The following is a 21,115-nucleotide window of genomic DNA, read 5'->3' on the forward strand; positions in this document are numbered from 1 at the left end:
ACTGTCACCCTCTCGTTCCAGATATTCCATTATTTTTTAAGAATATGATAAGTTTGATTTCATTAAAGAGTGAGTGAGTGAGTATGGTTTTACACCGCTTTTAGCACTATTTCAACAATATCATAGAGGGGGACACCAGAAATGGGCTTCACACATTGTACCCATGTGGAATCAAACCCGGGTCTTCTGCATGACGAGTGAATGCTTTAACCACTAGGCTACCCCACCGCCCCTTTTTGTTAAAGAACACTCTCTGTACTCATATATTACCAGTAGCAATTCATGTAATCACATAAGACTGTTAGACACTTTAATTGACTGAAGCAGGTTTCCATGGAACTAATGGGTTCATCTCTATGTCAAACCCTGATCAAGTTATAACATATACTGTAAAATGGGGGTAAGAATGTTTTAAGTCCACTCACCAATTTCCAGACATTTAAACCCAATTGCTTTCTTAATTATGGTCTTCAGCCTATCCTATTTACCTATGGCGTACAGTGACCAGAGGGCGGTATGCAGGGAGCAGGACAGTTGATTGGAGATTGCCTTACCCAATATACTAATTAGTGTGATTTACCTTTGATTGCAGTGATTGTCAAAATGTTTATCTCTGAAAGCTGTTAAAACCAGGTTTCATGATATATTGTCCAAACATGATTGATGAGGGTCTTATCAAATATATGCTAAACATATGCTAAAAGTTAGGTATCAATCACCGTTGTAATATGTCTGAGAGAATATGGTAATTTTGCTGTGGGCTGTAGGTCATTTCTATATATTACAATGTACCATGTTCACTGATCAGTCCACTATGGTGCATTATGGTCGAAATACCATTTACGATGATAGTGCCTACTCATACAGAGATGTATATGATTGGTAATGGATCGCACAGATGCCATCCCTTGACATATACTGCTAAGCTGTGCAGACAATTAGGTCATGATGGAGGTGTAGATTCTTGGACTGATGATGTATTGACCATTTTATTCACCTATGACTGGTTCCACAAAGTGGCTGCAGCATTATGACTATCGTAAACGTTATGTTAAACATGTCATATACTAGCATTCTGACAATCATAGCTCTAAAACTGCCTTGTGGAATATGCCGAGGATCTATCAAATACTGTAAAATACAGGACATTGTGGGTGTTCTTTTAAAATGTGCAGTGTAGAATCTTCAAATGTCTGACCAGTTGACAAGCTGCCTGTCCCAAGAATGATCAAATATATCAGTAGATATTAAAAAATTATCAAATTCTCTTGATTTAAATGACAATGCTTGATGAAATTCCAACTAATTGACATCAGAATAGCCCTTACAGTCTATCATAGAAAACACAGTCTTGAAAACAGTGTGTGTCAATTTCTGCAACAATTGTTTCATCTTCTGTACTGACCTTTGCTGACCACTTGCCTAGAGGCATGGTCACTCAAGCACAAATCATCTTGTCTACCTACCGGTAAACTCATTACTGATGCTGACATATTGTTGTACACAATCAGGAAAGAATCTGGATCAGACATGAGTTGTTTAATGGATGTGAATGCAGGGGTTGAAAACAACGCTTGTCATCGACATTATAAACCCAGTGCTAACCATGTTAACAGGTATTGTGTCATTGGCTGATCATGCTGATAGTGACCAGGTGGGTCGTCATACACCTTCCTCACTTACCAATAGACTCGTGAACGCCCGGGTTAGAATAGGTCTTCAGCATCCCATGGCTGCTGCAAAAGGTGACTATGTAAAGGCGTAAGAGCGACTGACAGGATTGGGTGGTCAGGCTTGCTGACTTGGATGATGCATGTCATCATATCCAATATGCATAGGGTGATGCCAATTACCGGATTGTCTGGTCCAAACTCGATTATTTACAAACTGCGGTCATATAGCTGGAATATTGCTTAGTGTGGCATTAAACAACAAACAAACAACAAGCAATCTTATCAATACATATTCAGGGATATATTTAGGATTCAAAATTCTGTGATCCTGGCAAACATAGTAGGAGATAATGTATGTTATTTTGTTCAATACCTGTTCGTCGTGAGATCTTTTAGCATTGTATACTAACATTACATTCAGTGTAATAATATAAAACTTAACATTAAACTAAAGCCTCTTCCTCAGTGAAATACAAGTCACCTCTACAAAGCCGTCACTTTAGCTATAACCAGTCTGCAATGTTAGCTACTAGACCAAACAGATGCATAGTAAAGTTCTATTCAGTCTAGTGAGCTCAGTTGGTAATAGTCTAATATCAACATCAAAGTCTACTGAAAATAATGCTTATACTTATAGCCAAGTTCTGGCGAGTAGAATAAAATGCTTTTGGCACAGACTGTATATCTAATATTAACTATACAGTATAAGTATACACATGAAATTGGAACTTAATTTGGAAATCTTTTGTACTTGCTGCAGACTTGGGGATTATTGGCTTCTGAGAAGATCTACATAAATCATGATATTCAGGGACGAGAATTTTCCGCGGATCCACACATTTTAGTGACCACAAATTTGTTACATTCTGATGATCCCCATGAACACCCCCAAATTATGAACCAACCTCCATTGTAAAGGAAGTTCCAGCTGAAAAGGAAAATATCCATTCTCATCCCTGGATATTGCAATATTTGAGTCACTATACACTATACATTGATGTGAACCTCTCCGGGTTCCATGTTATCAGATTCCAGGCTATAAACCAGTGTTTTACTGGAATGACTTAACTTAGACTTGTTCTTATAGGATTATGCAATCAGAATTAGTATTTGGTTTCATGATAGGCAGTGTTGTATCGCTATCCTATGTAGTTATCAGCCTGTGACACCACTTTTGCATAACCTTGTAAATATTACTTTTAGAAAAGAAATACAGCTTTAAAACATAAATGGACACGCTGGGATTCTTAGTAAAAATATTTGTCCCAACTCCCCAGCAACTTGTGCTTGTCATCAGAGGCCACTAAATGGATCATTTGGTCAGGTTCAATTGCTGATCGATTGCTTGCCATCGTATCCCAAATGCAGGGATCGATGATGTCCTTTTAAGTTCACTTTCTTATCTTGACTGAGAGTCTGTGTTAATGATGTTAATTATGAGAAAAATGTCAACAGTAACACTGTACAAAGGTCCTGGTCATGGTGGTACTATTAACATGAGGAAATCTGCCCACTCTAAACATATGGAGTTGAGCTGCCAACCCTGCTTCCTGTAAACACAATGTTCTACACATGGTGGCAGGAAACTGTTTAGTGTCAAAATAGATGCTTCATACTTTCAGTACTTAGAAGCTATATCACTGTTTTTCCCTGATGAAACAGTGGTTCTTCGTGTTCATGTTTGTTGTCACTGACCCCCGTAAAAACATTAACTGAGCAATACTTCATAATAATGTGGTATGGATCCAATGATCATATACTGATACTAGTGATAGAAAAAATATTGCGTACACATATCTAAATCATGTTGCAGAATTGTTTATTAAGTGAAAAAACTTCTGTTTCAACAAAATAATTCTGAAATTAGTCTTATAAACATGATGTATACATTTCCGGTTTTTAATGAACCACCTGCCCCTAAAATCCCCACGCCTCAGACCTCGGTGGGGATTGTCTTGAAAAGTAATTAGCATCCAACTCTATCAACTCAGTTTATCATAGTTAGGCTGAGAATTTTTAGCCAACCCCCCAACACCACCGCCCACCCCCATGCCACCCCCCAAAATGCAATCAACCGTTCTTTCTAAATAAACATATTTCTATGAAAAAGTAATGGAAACTTGTATATGTCAATATTGTATGGCATCCTTCATCAATGTGTCTGAGGAAATGTTATCTACATCTTCATTTGGAGTTGCTACGTTGGTATCTCCTCAAATGGGCAATATATCAGCCTTTTCATTCATGAACGTAAATATTTACCCCTAAACCAAACCGTGGGATACATAATTTATCAAAGATTATTGAATCATTCAAGGCACCTCCATCAAGTTGTTTTTTCGTTTTATGTTGACGCAGACCTGTTTGTTGAAAGTTTTCAAAGAGATTTGCTTTATAATTTGATAGCAATGTAAACTGGTGTAAAATATTTATGTTGACATAAGAACTCTTTACCCTAACATTTTTTGAAATTAACATGAGTAAGCACGCCTGTTGTTTGAGGTTTATGAATCTATAAACCTCATAATTCTTTCATTCTCAACATTAGGGTTACAGCAACGACCTCTTGAATTTCATGCTTGATTTGGAAACACTGTTTTCATGGTTAAACCATGTACTCGCTCAATAGATATTGTTTGTTTCTGTCAACAAATTCTCAACAAACTGACACATTTCAGCATGTGTTGGAAAGTTTAACCTAAGTCAAGAAGGAATTATTGATGTTTGTAACCAGAATCTGTCACTCTATTGCCCCAGGGGACACACTATTGTTTACATGAATGTATATATGAGATTTATGGGATATTTGTCATTCAGCATGTTCAGTCGGAAGTGTTGGTAAACCTGGAGAAATCGTTTTCCATACCATGATATGTATACACTGAAAATTCTGTGCAAAATCTGACATAACATGGCTATGGTTATACTTTTATGTCAGTGGTACTTTAATACCAGTGGCTTCCTGAACACCAGGTGGTACTTAGCATAGTGAATTTTCTTAGACTTAGAAGTACAGTAGAGTAAGCATGGCATATTGAATTATTAATGGGTAATTAAAATTCTTATGAATTTGAATTATTTTCGGTGTTGAAAATTGTTTTTGATTTTATCATTATTCTTCGTCATTACTTTTTTTTCACCTAAGGATGGAAATGTATTTTTTTAAAGACCGTTGATCAATTACTTCGTCTAATATACATCATTACAAGGTATTTATTAAAAATTGAATGTTCCCGATAATGAATTATTGACACCTATGGTTAATGATGGTGCCGTTACCATGGTTGCACTCAAATTACCATGCTTACAGGAGTTGTGATCAATCAGTTATAATTGTCAGTCATTAATCGTTAGAACAGCTAGAGTTAGATCATTGCAATAAACCTGTGAAATGATGGTCCAGTCCCATCATCTATATTGACACGTTCCCTATGTTTTTCTTTTTTTGCAAACTACATTATGTACATGTCATTATCAGTTTCCATTTCGTACAAGCATTTGGGCACACACTTGCCTAGATCTTATTAACCATTAGTAGATTGGGAGCTATGAAGTAGCGTTAGTATTGAATGGCTCCCAATATAAACAAGCCCAGAGACATTAGGTCTCCCCTGCTTACAGAGATATAACACAGTCAGCAATTTTAGTTTCCAACAAATCAAGGCTTTATTTCTCATGGTGATAAAAAGTCAACAATCTTTTGAAAGAGAGTTTAGACTTCTATTTGCTGTGTTGACAAAAGTTGTTCTTCCTTCAGTAAGTGAGATTGTAAAGGAAAAGTAAACATGGTAGATGTGTTTATTTATAGCTTGCAAGTAGAGGATTCGCTGTTTGTATTGATTTTCCCAACATTGTTCGCAGGCAGAGCTTTGCATCGGGCAAAACTGATCATCATGATAACATTGGTCATGATCCTTCCACGAGAAATAAATCTAAGCCTTTTAGTGGAAGTTTACAATCTGGTTATAGTGGTGTAGAAGACATACCTGATGGGAGAGGCTCTGTTTGGGGTTCTGCTGCAAATATCTTAATGACATTCTGCCTTGAAAGTGCTTGGAATGTTTTTGCTTCTTTGTGTGCGTTTGAAATCATTTTCAAAATTCCTTGTTTTTGGGTGCAACATTTACAGTCATAATGCCATAGTTAAAATAATTCAAACTCCAGGTGCAGAGGGACACACATAGAAATCATATTACAGTAAACTACAGTTATAACGAGCACGCTTATAACAAACTGACCGATATAACGAACTTATTATATAGTCCCAGCCTTTTGTTGTATATATGCTGTATATCTGTTTATAATGAACTACGGTTATAACAAACTAAAATTAGTGATCCCTTTGAGTTTGTTATAACCGTAGTTTACTGTATATTTTTCAAAAATACCTTGTGATGTTTATTTTATGAACGCGGTTACTAATGTGCTCTATCTTGACATACTCATGAGAAATGAACATGATAATGCATAGTATGATTCTATAAACTCCTAGGGGTTTAGAAATTGAATAAAACAACGGTGGAGTATTAGCAACTACAGCAAAAAGAAATAGGGCAACTTTCTAAATTGCAGCTGCTTTTTATCTGTCTCATTGTGAGTGAGTGAGTTGTGTTTAACACCACTTTTAACAGTATTCCAGTTATATCACGGCATGTCAACTTAATGTGGGAGGAAAACCCGAAGTGATGCAGGTCTCAGATGTTTACCACTTCGGTGAAACCCACAAGCACGGGTATGGTGCTGACAAACCTAGAAACATAAACCGGAACTCGAACCCACAATCATAGGTTTCTGGCATGCCCAAGGGACGCAACTTTGCACAGCGAATCACGTCTCCTTAGACGACTGGGCCACCCGTGCCCCCTGTCTCATTGTGAAATGATATTAGGTTGATAGTAGTTCTTCTTGTTGGCAACTTCACATCTTTCAAAAGCCCTTGGGCACTCTTGACAACATCCTTGTTATGTAGTTCATTTCTTGTTGTTTGACAATATGTACAAAGCATGTAACTAACATACTATCTGTATGTTCCTGATGGAGATGTGGGGATGATAAGCCCCAAGCAACCTAGGTTTGTCTTGACCGGCAACTAAAGGGATAGAGTGGTCAGGCCTGTTGATGACCTGGTTGACGGTATGTCATTGTGTCCCATTTGCATGGATCAATGCTCATGATATCAATCACTGGATTGTCTGGTTCAGACTTGTTTATTTACAGACCACCGTCATATAGCTTGAATAGTGCTGAGTGCGGTGTTTTCTATGTTTGCCATACAAGCTGACTAATGAGTGCTTGGTGGTTACAATAGGTGACATCACTGACTGTGTCCATAATGTCATAATGAGTAATTGAGTTAAAATTTAACATCGCATCAGCATTATTTTGTCATATTGCGACTACCATCATAATGCTTCAATTGGATGAATTGTTGCTCAATTTTAAGGTGGCAGTGATTTTCAGGAATAGTGCTGACTGTCAAGTGAACATCATTCACTTGTTTGTTACCATCTGTATGTTTACAGCAAGTGAGTAAGTGTTGTTTTAGTTGACATCATCATTATAGGAATATTAACTAATCAACTGTGGTCCAGAAAATAGTGGTCGATAATATGAGCAGCAATTCTTGCACTCAGCTACAGTCACTCATCTCTCGTGACAAGCACGGGAGAATTAGATACATATTCAGCCCTGGGCCATGCTGCATGAAGCACTCCTAGCTCTAACACAGTTTAATATCATGTGTATGACATACCTAAACATTGACTGATGACAGTTGTAACTTGTAACGCTAAGATTGCTTTGTGGATTGGCAGCATGGAATTCTCACATTTATCCATTTAGTAAATCTAATGTAGTCTTTCAGAAATGTTGCAAGAACTGAATTTCCATGTGTGTCCATGTTTTCTATTGATTACTGTCTGTGACAATTGCCTGTGAAGTAGATGGGCCCCTTGAGTAGCCATTAGAAACAGAAATGTCCCATTTGGTTCTGTGGAAGGAGTACATCAGCAAAAATATTTTGTAATTGTAATCAGTGATTATTTTGTGGGGACAGTAATGCCTGGTACACAATTTGCCATGAACACAAACTCTGGGATGAGATTGGTCCTTCTGTACCGTGTCTCTATGATTGAAAATACACATCTGATCTTGTTTTGTGGCAATCCTTTCCTTTAGGAAAAAGAATTTAAATAGGATTATGATCTAAAATCGTCAGCTAAATCTTCAATATTGTGGTTCTGCTATAGCTACTTAATGGCAATTGTTTGTGAATCGGTCCTAAGGAGATAGCCTCAAGCATGTTAAAGCAGTATTAGAAAATATGTGTGATAATAATATGTATTTATCAAGTTTATCATGACATGTCTGTTCAGTTCTTTTAGCCATGTTCGCCATTGAACTTTCATCGGTGCTACTGCATCATTACTTAGTAAAGGGAACATTGATACTGATACGATTGTCTGGAAACATTGACACCAGGTTCCCTTTGAAGAGTAGCAAATGAATATGCATGCATCAGCAGAAACATGAGGTGAGTCAAGTTGCATCTGTCAGCTATGGTATAAATACCAAGGTCAGCTCAAGGGTAATAGGATGAAGTGAAGTCTATCATGTCTAATATTGGTTGAGAGATCTGAAAGATATTCAGGAACATGGATCTTATGTCAGGAAGATTCAGCCCCGTTCCCACAGGATCTTGCCTTGTGTCGCTAGATGTCAGTTGTTTTTAAACAGATCTTGTAGTTTAATTGAGAAATGGGTCATGATGCCACTTTTGACAAATCGTCCGTACAATCTGTAGAGCCATAGGAGTTTCTTTTGCAGTTTCCAGGATCTCCCATCTGGTATCCTGTATCTCTTAATTGGATTACTATTTCTCTGTCTTAGAATATTACCACCTAGCTGGCAGAATCCTCACAATCTGTGCTGACTATATTTATCCTTTTTCTGTTAAAACAACAGTTGGATATTATCTATCAAAACCATGCTCATCTGAATAATAGTTGAAAATAGATTGATTTCAATTGTTTGCATTTTTAAGAAAGCTGTTCGACACTTTGTTTTCCTTGTATCAAAAGTGGCAAATGTACCAGAATATATCATGTACGGTATATCTATTACCACGGACCTATATAACTGTTACAAATACAAGTCCGTGCTTTACTTTGTTACAGTGTTCAAAATAAGTGCCTGACTGCAGGCCTGTGGCAGGTAGATCTTGTGTCGGGCCTGTATTTTTAAATTTGTATGGGTCCATATGGCCTGCAGTTAATTTACATGTTGATTTATTTGTCACAATAAGCTGCAGTTTTTTAAATGAAGGCCTGAAGAGGTTAGACAGATTCTGCATCTTCTAAAGTCTGTAGGTCCTGATGGCAGCCTAGCAATTTGTTTTATTTGAAAAACTGCTTTGTAGGAATACCAATATGTTCTGGACATATACTTAGTTGACTTGTTAATCTTTCAAACTTGAACACTGTCAGTTAAACTGACATCTAGTCTCTAAATGGAACATATCTTACAGAAAAAGTAGTTGTTAAAAAAGTTTTGTTGATTTTTTTTTTTTTTTATCTTCCCTGGTAATAAAATATAATAAAATATAATTAAAAGAATCCCAGAGACTCTTCATTTTTTTAACCTGAAACTGCAGTAATCTAGACTTGCCCACTATTATAGACCTGGGCTGTTATTGACTAATGATTAGTTTCTCTTAGTTTATCTCAGTTCTGGTCAAGTTTTCTAGATCTTCTAAAGGTATGGAATTTACAGAAAGAAGTAGCATTTTATCTGAACCAAACAGAAGACCATGTTAGGACTGTGTACTCGATCCATGACCAGTTAGTCTGTCCAATGTGGCCATGGTCAATAACACTGATCTGCTGTAGGTGGGTACTGACCAGCCTATTGCCTGTGGGCATGTGTCTACACGAGATATGAAGAAGGAACATCCCAGAGAGATCCCCATCTCATTGTTAACATTGTTAACCTGTAATCTTCTAGGGTCAGTGCCAGGTCAGCTTGACCCCCTCCATGGAGCTGGCATTGCCAGTGGCTCGGGCTATGTACACAGTACCAGACTGTGGTGTCTTGTAAGGAATACTCTAGGTGGCTTTGTGTCTGGGTTGAAAATCCTGAAATGTTGATTCTCATACAGTTGATTTGGGCTATTATCATGATTATAATCATCATAATAAAAAGTTGAAAGTAACCAGGTCATCAGTGACTGCTACTTTGGTGCATTCAGTTCTTGTAAACATTCCACTCTTGAATATGCCCTATCCATCCATCTTCCCCAGGCAAGAGAGTTAACTGGCTTTAAAAGTCCAGTTTCCACCCTCGCCGAACTAGGGTGGTATTATGGAGTTACATTTTGGCTGTACTTCTTTGGGGCAAATGCAAGTGATATGAGAGGTGGAATCTGATTGGTCCAAAGTAGAGGTATAGAAAGGACAAAACTCGTAATGGCTGCAGGTGGCGCTATGATCGAGCCCAGGAATTTGAGCCTAGTTCAGCAAGGGAGGAAACTGGACTTTTAAAGTCAGTTAACTCTCTTGTCTCGGGAAGATGTATGTATCCATCTTCTCATGCTTTGATACATGGGTTGTGATGCTGTTTACACAAAATTGTGTATTATGTCGGGGGTGGGGGGAAAGAGAAATGAAGTGCCTAATTGTGAGCCCGGTTTAGAGTATGAACCCAGCAACCTGTGCTTGTTGAAGTAACTTCATGGATCCGCTGGTGGTTTGGTTAATTGAGTGTCATCATACCCCCATGGTGTGTGACATGCTCATAATGTCAATCACGGGTTTATTTCAACCAGAGATGAATATTTATCAGGCCACAGTCATGTTGCTAGAATATTGCTGAGTGTACTGTTTAAATACATGTGTATAGGCCTGACATTCAAACAGATACAGATCACTGTTAATTATTTTGATTCACAGGAATAGCTGACAAGCAGTACAATTTTATTTTACAGTTTGACCATTTTATCTGTGTGCATGTTGTGTACAATCCCTATAATATTTCTAGCTAGAATTTTTCGATAACATCGATGTAGAAAATGCAGACATTTTAAAGATGATAATATCTTGATCTAGAGCCTGACAGACAATCTGTGATAAGCTATATTAATCAAGACTGACTTGCTAGTGAGGGAGGATTTTATATTTTTGTCTGTTTTGTAGATTTTACAAAAATCTATAAAAGTAAACTCTAATTTAATAAACCAAGTGACTTTCTTTTACTATATGCTCATGTAGTATGATGTATGAAGACACTGCGCTAAGGCCATGTTGACCCTGCCTGAGTTCTCCTGCAAATATGACTCACTATGGATGACATGAGATGGCATGTGCAAAAAGTGAAAATCCAGTGAAAAAATGAAATGTCATTCTGAAAAGTTGCTTCTATTGCTTAAAAATTATAGAATGTTAGGTGCTGGTTGATGATAAAAAGCAAGAAATTGATTTTAACAAGCCTTATTACTCTTGGATGACTTCACAGAAAATTAAATGGTTAAGTTTTAACTTCCATCTTTCCATGTTTAATTGCTCCTAATTTTCACAGTCCTTTCTTGAACAGAGCACTTTGTACAATAATAGTGAATGAGGTATTTTAGGCTGTCGAAAATCTGGATATCACAAAATACAATATTGATTTATGATTTGAAGTATGATTTGATTTAATTTGATAAAACATCTGATGTTTGAGTTATTGATTTTTCAAACAGATATATCTGGAGATATTATATATTATTGACTGTGTCCAGGTGTCAACTGCTGTCTATTATTACGATACGGATTTTATGTTGATGTGGGATGTTACATTGTACAGTGTTGTATGCAGGGATTCAAATTTATTAGTGTTTGAAACAGTGTTGTAGAAAACATTCTATGGAAATTTAAGTAGATAGGGACACATTATGCACAGGTCATGAAGTGAAGCAAAGCACATGGTAGGTTGGCATGGCAGGTGTCTGGAATGTTGGGATTGTGTTTTGTGTAGGATGGGGATGGTGGTGGTGGTTGTACCCTCCTCTGGATCTGCCAGTAACAAACCTGATGTCATCGTCAGTAAGTGGGGTAGGGAGGTGAAGACTCACCTGAAACACGATACTTGACACTTGATGTCACACTTGCACAGTGACATATACCATATTTTCTTGAGTATAGTGCGCATCCATGTATAATGCGCAACCCCCTCTAGCGGGTTCAATATTTTGGAAAAAAAGAAATTTGAATATTATGCGCAGAAAAAATTTACACCGTACCCTTTTAACGAGTCAAAGTATGTCATTTATGATATATGTATCCATTCTCTGTCAACTAAAGTTCGTTTCAAGGCGTCAATAGCGCTATTCTGACCGTGGTTGCTGTTAATAACAGTGAGTTGTGCGATCTTCCGATCGCTTCACACACTATTTCGCCGAAATTAATAAAAACAATATCATAAGGAATTTTGAATAAAATTAATGAAGTAAGTTACAAACATAAGTCCAGATATACAAAGAACACTTTTTATAGCCAGACAGTGTTATTACATAATTATTTTGCGTACTTCAGTATGGATTTGTTGACATGGTATTTCCGGTGTTTCGTGCTCACGGTAATGTCTTTCCATGGGGAAAAAAACATCCAAACTCATAATTCGTGTATAATGCGCACCCCCTTCTACACAGCTGTGTTTTTTCGAAAAAAAGTGCGCACTATACTCAAGAAAATACGGTATGCAATCATATTTGCTAATATTTATCAAGTGTGTGCTAACTGTCAGCCTTTCTTGTGTTCATTACATTAGGTGTTTCCCCAATGGGGATTCAGGTTTCAGTAGGTCCTCAGATCCGCTGTAGTAGGTCAGACTCTTCACATCTTAGATCTTCATCTTAGACTGTGTGTCATCTTAGTGCACCAACAAGTGCACCAACAACATGGGATGTTTCTCATGCAGGGATTTACGTAGGTTTCCAAGCTAAGTCCCCTTTTTCAGGCAAATGGGGAATACTTGGTACATTCAGAGGTCGTTTAACATTGTATATTAACATTAGATTTGATGCAATAATGTAAAACTAAACATTAAAGTCTCCTCAGGGCTCGAAAAACCACTTGTCTTCTCGTATTGATGAGTGGCAGCTTGTGCAGGGAGAGAAAGAATTGAAGAAACGCTTGTCCTTCCAGACGAGTACATATATTTCAGTCGTATCGATTCATTTCAAATCGTTTGCAATAAAATGTGCAAGATAATTTCTAACCTAAGATACGTTTTCATTTCTCGCACGATCTAACCAATAACGACGAAATACATGTTGCTCATGTCATAAATAGATGGCATACTTGGCAACTGTCTGTTACAGAAATAAACAGAAAGTGCGTTTGCGCAGTAGGTATTGAAACTAGTTTTTAAACTAAAAGAGAGACATTAAAAAAATATTTTGTTGTAAGCGACTTATGATTGATGCTCAAATGTCAAAGCAATAGTGAACAGCTGATGATTGATTTTGTGAGAGAAATGGCTGATAATAGTGATATAGTGGATGGTGGAGTTCAGGACAAAAAAACATGATTTTAATAACAAACAGGCTGAGAGAAGAAACAATTCTCAAAAACAGTGTGGCTGTAAATAGAGAAAACGAACCATGTAAGATGCATAGTTGAGTGAGTTGGAATGGATGGAGGTGAACGTAGATGACGGGGACTTTGAGTTATTTTGTACTGTCTGCCATAAATAATATCTTTATGAAATTTCACAGGGCAAGTGAAAATATAGCAGGACAAGTACAAAGTATTATTATCTGCTTGCCCTGCAGGACAAGTTGAGTTTAAGAAATTATTTAAGCCCTGCTCTTCTACTTTATTGGCCCTGTCCCTTCTTCAAAGCCATAACTTTAGATATGACTAACAGCATGAAATAAGGGAAATGTTTAATTTCAAGTTGGGAAGTGTTGATGATATTTTGCTGTAGATTTGGGGCCGCATGTTGGCCTCTCAGCAGGTGTTGGTAAATCCCTGTCATGCTATCAACCACTGGTTGGCCTGGCCAGGAATCGATTATTTATTGGCCACACTATTTCATAGCTGGAATAAGACCGATGCTGGTATAGAACAACAAACAAGCTTGAATGATCACATACATTTCATTTCAAGACAAAAAAATTAATACCAACTAGTGGAAAAAAGGCCTTATCATTATTTGAGAACAGTTTTAACATTGAGACCTTTAGCCTAACAGGCAGTGTTAAAATTGAATATGGAGACTTAATGGGTACTTTTCATAGCTTGTTATGTTAAAAATCAGAACTTAAGGGGTCCTATATTTAAATACTATTATTAAATAGAAAATATCGCGAACAAAATTAAATTCTTTTGCATTGGAAGCTATGGATCTGCCACACTTAGGTGTTAAATCGTGCATCATCATTGAAATTGATTTTGTAATGTGCCTGTGCCACAGTGCCATGCTATAGAATGAACACTGAATAGCTGTTGTGAATTTGATATGTATCTTAATGTAGGCTAGATATTGAGATATAATCATATAACCCATATTGTGTTGAGTATTGATGTAATCATCCATGGCAGTGTATTCTGGGAAGCTGCAAGAGGTTGATTATCATGATCATCACGACTGTCAGTCCCAGGAACTGCCTGCCATTAACAATCACAATCTGTTTCCTGATAATGTCATGTATAGGGAGGTGCAATTGTAATGGAAAGATATTGCTAAGCAGGTATTGCAGGGGTAGATTTAAGATGCCACAATTGTCTGGCCACCAGCGCAGTAGAGTTGACAACTCCACAATATTCGCTGCCATGCTCGCCAAGTTCATATGATCCTATCAGATATTCTTCCTGATTCTATTTTGTTACGTGATCAATAGCTGCCATGACATTCAGTTGATGAATGAAAATTTGGATAAAAATAGGTTATAAGGCAGTGTTAGATCCAGATTTGTCAAAGTACTGTTGCTACATATATCACATACAGTAACCTATGGTTAAAACGAACTCAAAGGGACCACTGATTTTAATTCATTATAACCCTAGTTCGTTATAAGCATATATACAGGATACATAGAGCAAATGGACGGACCCCAGTTCATTATATCCAGATTGTTATAAGGGTGTTCGTTATAAACAAAGTTACCTGTATGTAACTGTCAGTACTGCTCTACAAGCCTAAACTGGCCTCTTTAGCAGGCTTCTTTGTCTGTTGATATAGAGATTATATGTGCTGAGTTTTCCAGACCAAAGAAATTTTACAAACTTCAGGTTTTGGACTTAAAAGTGGACTGCTGGCGGTGCTAATGTTTTTCATGGAAATAAACATACTTACACATGTTACACAGACATGCACCAAAATCCTGTACTCGGTACAGGAGGGGCCCAGATTACTTCAGTGTTAATGTTGTTAACTCATACTAATAGGCTTTTATTATCATGTTGAATCTAAATTAGTGTTCAAAAGTTTGATCAATACAAACAATAGTTCTTATTTGGGCGCCAGTAGATTTCTTAACAGGTGCTATTAGTCGTAGGGTTAAATGAATTGGAGCAAATACTGTTCCACTTACAGTAGCCTGAAAGAGGAAGTGTTTACAGTGTCTTAGTCTAATAATATATTGGAATTAAAAACACACAAGACAAATTATTCAAGAATTTATTTTCCTTTACATTTTGAAGGGAGTCTTTGTTCCCTTTCTTTCAACTGTGAAGGATATGGGCATGGTTTGCAAGGTTTGTGGAACTGGCGAAGTAGGTCATGTGGTTCCTCGTTGGAAGAGGATGTTGTCCCAGTAGAAGTAGCAGGTGTTACGAGACGTTTGCCTTATTCAACATCGCCCACTACTTTCAACAAATGGTCGCTTGTCCTTTTGTACCTGTAAGAAGTAATATCGAAGAAATCATTTCATTTTCAATCAATCTTGTCCACTTATTTGCTTTTCTTTGTGTTGAGATGTATAAGAGAGCGTAATGACAGAACAGGACAGAATAAACAGAGCTATTTAGACATTATAAAAATGACCCTTACTTTATCCCTGATTGCCGTGGATCTATGTCCTGTTATTTCAGCGATCAGCGATTGTATAGGGGTGTTGCTGGCATTGCATGAATTGAATGATTCGTGAAATATCCCTCAAATCCAGCCATTTCACAGAGCCTTCTCACCACGTCGGACAAGGTGTGTCTCTCCACAGCTACGGAGTCACACTTAGTACCATGTGTCAGGATTCAGATACTTCAAGGCAAACTCAACAAAAGACAGAAATCACTTAAAATAGAACTTTTGTTCTGGTTCTAATAAAATAACCAAAAGTATATTACATAATTTATCAAACCAAACAAAACCTGTCCAGCAATTATTGACTGACAGTGGCAACGGATTGTTTTTTTGTCTTGTTTTTGTTGTTGTTATTGATGATTAGCAGACCATATCATGATAAACGCAACAGAAATGAACAATATTGTAAATCGCCATGTGATATCTGAAATCTTGTTCCAAGCGGTACTCACTCACCTTGACCTTGTTGGCTGCCATTCTCAAATTTGTATTCGTGTTAATTGACAAAGCTTGGCAGGCTCTACAATCCAAGTGATTAGCGTTATGGGGCATATGTTCAGGTTGATGTAATAGGTAGTTCATCAGTGTAATGGTTACATGGCTCCTTGATGCAGCCTTGATGCATGACTGTAGCATGTACAGGAGAAGACATGACTAGGCAGCAGTAGAATTTGGCAGGATGAGTAGAAATTTGCCCTTTTTAAGGGTTTTGGTATATGTTATCATTATAAGGACTAGTGGACGAAAACTGTTTGTTTCTAACGCTGCTAGGCACTAGAGAAACGAGTATTGTCCTTTTTAACAGTGCTTGTTCACATGTTCGGGGGAATGTTGTGATGTGTACTTTTAAACAGTTAATGAAAAAGACATGTTACCATGAAAATGGTTATTTTTGGCAAGCAGTGCTTAAACATTGGTGCAAGAGTTGTGGTAAGATGGAGATATGGTACAACATTGGTGTGCAGCATTTGACTGCATGGGAATAGATGAGATGAATTGTGTGTGTATCCATTAGGTGTTTGTTTGTTTAACGCTTCACTGAGGAATATTCCAGCTATATAATGGCAGTCTGAAATAACTGAGTCTGGACCAGACCATTCAGTGACTGGTATCACAAGCATTGTTCCTTGCAATTTGGATACCAAGTCAGCTAGCCTGACCACCCGACTCCGTTAGCCACCTCCTACGACAAGCATAGTAGCCTTTTACAGCAAGCATAGTAGCCTTTTACAGCAAGCAGGGTTACTAAAGACCTGTTCTAACCCGGATCTTCACGGATCTCCATTAGACGACAGCAAATATGAACAAGCTCAGAGCTATTTACTGTGTTTCCCCTAAGCTGTTATTTAATGTGAGCACTTTGCCGGGATGCACAGGGGAAAGATAGGACTGGACAAGCTTGCATATATTCTGAAACAACCCTGTCACAAACATGAAGTTAGATTGAGTAGGTTTCATGGTTGTGTGCAAGGCCATATTGTGAAAATAGTCTTGACTCACTGGTCCAGCCAGGTCAGCAAAATATCACTGCGTTACACAGTATGGTAATGTAACACTTGGATTGCACCTATTTCTCAAATGAAAAAAATACCTGCTCAAAAGCATTTTGAAAAAAAATAATGGCTGTGAAAAATGAAATTGAATTTATTAGTGTTTATTATGTTGATAGCAAATGTTGTTTACATATTTATTAGATAATAATATATTCTACAGTATTCCTAGGGTCATAGGTATAATTTCATTTATAACATTTATGACAGTAGGATATTTAAAGATTATGCAAATTTTGGAAGGGAAATAATAGAGAAGGACTGTCATCTTTTAATGTAAATATCAATAATGGTCCATATATTAACCATGATATTGCTGGAATACTTATAAAAGCAATGAAATCAATGCTCACTCACTAAAAACTACAGGAAATGATGCTAAGACATGTTTTGGCACAGACAGATACAAAGATGTGGGAGTGTCATGAAAATTCATGGTTTGACATGGCCACCTGTTTGTTAGTCCAAGACTAGTTAAAATCTAGAGGGACTAGTTGCTTTCTCTCAAAATCTAGTATGTTTTTTTTTGTAGACCACTAGTCCAAAGTGTGCTGTGGAGAAGTTGGAAATGGCCAATGGGATCTGTCTCTGAAACTATTCCTGAAAACCTGAATAAGAACATATGAAGGAGTACTTAGTATTGATGTTAATTCACTGAGCAGAGCAAAGTTACCACCTAAAACGTATGATATGACTAATAATCCCTTCATGCTCGCTATCTTTTGGCCTCACACTGCCAGGCATCTGTAGTCTCTGTCACAGCCACTAGATCGTACTCCATCACTAGTCCCTGTAATTGCTATATAACACTGTACTTCCAGTTTGTCATGATCAGTTCAAAGCAAGTCACACTTCACACTTAATGCAGCTTCAGCATGTTCAGTGCTTCTTTTTGTCCTTCCACAAAACCTCACCTGAATATGACTGGGATCCATGTAATAAGCAGTTGGCCTTATGAACAGGGCTGTGAAATATGAAGGTGAGCTACAGTATTGAGCCTCCATGAATCAATTAGCAAATAATTACTCTTGATGAGGTCAGTATGCGAAAACAAGGACCTGACCCCAGGGGTGGTCTGACCTAACCATGGCTGTAGGCCGAGGTCCGGTCAGACTGCCGAAGGGGTCGGGTCTGAGTGTCCTTGGTTTAGCATATTGACCTAATCAAGAGTAATCATTCGTTTCAGCATTTCTGTAATTCACTTGAAAGTTGATGAGGCCTTTAAACCATCCTCTGTTTCATTACAGTAATCTGTGAACCGTGAGATGTAACTATCAGATGCCATCTTGTTTTCTAGCGGACGAGTCAATATTCATCATGTGACAGGTCAATACTGATCATGTGACGAGTCAATATTTGAGGTCAGTCACATGATTTCTGGGTCTACATTGAAATGTATTGTTTTGTTTGTCATGTGGTGTGGATTAACCAATGTGAATGGAATTGCAAGATTCTGAATAGAGGTACAGTCAAGGCTCGTTAATCTGACACTCATTTATCCGACAATCGGCTTTATCCTACACAAATGATGGAAACCGACTCCGACACACCTAATTTTTACCGAAATTACTGAAATCACTCATAAATCCGACACAGCGATCAGCATAATCCCTGGGCATCAGCCCGCGAGTACACAGTCCATGTCTTGATGCGACGAGTCAGCTAGTAGCTGCATATTACAATGTCTGCAGAGATAAACTTGCTCAACAGTAAACAATTAATGCTTTAAATAACAAATTAGGATTAAACAAATCACAGGCTTTGATTACCCCATTCTCATAAAAATCAGATACACGTTCTCGCTACCACTGACGACATCCCATGACAGGTCACATGAGAATGACCTTTCGTGAACTTTGACCGACCAATGAAATGACAAACAGGAAGTCTACATTGGCCACTAAGAAAGCTGCTTTCTTTGGCTTTGCAGCACTAGTTTCAAACTGGCGACTTCTATTGCAGACTATTTTTTCAAAAGTGTTTTGAATCAGTCAACAGTAGTTTTGTGTTAAGTTTCAGAGGTTGCATGATTAGAAAACATATTCCGCAAACAATGTAACGATATATGAATATTTCATTTTTCATATTTTTATTACGTGTTTGTATCGTTGATAATCGTGTAATTGTCTGATTTTCAATCACGAACGTTGATACAACTTAATTTTGTTTATCCGACATAATCATATGCAACTAACCATGTCAGATTAACAGGACTTGACTGTATAACAATATGTCGTGAGAACCAGCTTGGTGCTTGGTGAAGGAATTGTCAATCTCTCCAATAAACATGACATGACAGTACTGAATGCTTGGCACTGTAAAAGACTTGTCTGGTCAGGAATGTGTGAAACTATATATATTACACTGACATAAAAATGACATGTTAACTTGAATCGTGAGGCATATTTTTAGGGAGAATATCATACATCCTTTATCTGTGTTTGCCCCAGATGGATTTACAAATAAGATGTGTCTACAAGCCGACACAGATGTGGTCAGACCCCAAATGTTTTTGTCAGCTAAATCAAACACATGTCAGCTTAACATGTTTGGCTTGAGAAAGGATTATTTTTCCAGAGTTTTCGTTTCTTTGCACAGGATTTCGTTTTTTGTCAGATAAAGTGATAGTATGGGGATGATAACCCACAACTTTGTGTCTGCAAATTTTCTCATTAGCTGTGGTGTTTGTTTCTTAATGTGACATGCCTCTGTTTGTAGTTTGTGTGACAAGACAATAGCATGACATAATAGTGATATGATTTAGAGGACTGGGTGATATCTGTTCATTTAGTGGGTTTATACACAGGGGCAGTAGATACATACACAGACTATGCCTTATTGGTATCTACTTCTAGTCTGCTTCAAGGTGTCATAATTCAATCAATCAATCAATTCATTCGGTAATAAGGCCTCAGGCCCACGTACAGATATATACAATTTAGTTTCATATCAAGTGCTGTGGACTGCAGAACTGTTTGTGGATAGTCGGTTGTGTAGAAAAAATACAACCATGTCATTTACTTTGCGGAATGACGTTTAAGGTGCACGTGAATTCAGCGTATCGGAGGAACGTTCAGGAGGAATGTTCAGTGACTGTTATGTTTTCGGAAAATGAACTCTAAAACGCATTCAGCTTCGAGGAGAACACTGAAATGCACGTGATTTTCATGAATGTTTGATATAAAAGCATGTTTATAATGCTTTAAAGGAGTCTAGCACCAACCATCGTGGTGGCTAGATGTTAGAACACATGGTTAGGCTGACATTGTTAGTTGCAGTTCAACCTTCAGTCACATTAGGACTGCTTTAGAAAAAGGTAATACTACAATATTAGTGTTGTGCTTTGCCTTTAATTGCTTGGTATGTAAATACTAATTGTGGGATAATAAAAGGTGATTACAAAAATTTATTTTTCATTTTTTCATTCCACTGCGAAACATGCTGCATGAAATAATATTTACAGGTAAGAAGAACGAAGACAGATAGCATCTTTAACATAATTGGCTAAGTTCTCAAGACAGTTTACATCAGAAGAGTTTAACATTCTAACTAGTATATCTTTACGATTATTATTATTAATAATCCCTAAATATGGGAAATATTTTGAACGAATATGAATAGGGCAAACAAGAATGAAATGAATTTCTTTTTCAACTGCCCTTTACTTGCACTATGGACAAAACCGGGGTGTCTTATCTCCTTCCTGTGTTATGTATAATTCCCAGTTCTCCAATACGTAAAAGGGTAAGCATACTTTTGATAATACAGGTGTCATAATTAGTGCCATGAAACTGAGTCTTTATCTTTGTGGAACAAGAAGTGTATTTAGTATCT

At 37.3% G+C, this 21,115-nt stretch overlaps 1 protein-coding gene across 1 annotated transcript in view; it reads left to right on the forward strand.

The window, feature by feature from the left end:
• Window positions 1–21,115, forward strand: part of LOC139478195 (guanine nucleotide exchange factor subunit RIC1-like) — an 80,257-nt gene that overhangs the window by 600 nt on the left and 58,542 nt on the right. The gene's annotated exons all lie outside the window — the stretch shown is intronic.

This window comes from Haliotis cracherodii, unplaced genomic scaffold, assembly GCF_022045235.1.
Source record: "Haliotis cracherodii isolate W230 unplaced genomic scaffold, xgHalCrac1.p SCAF_4, whole genome shotgun sequence".
Taxonomy (NCBI): domain Eukaryota; kingdom Metazoa; phylum Mollusca; class Gastropoda; order Lepetellida; family Haliotidae; genus Haliotis; species Haliotis cracherodii.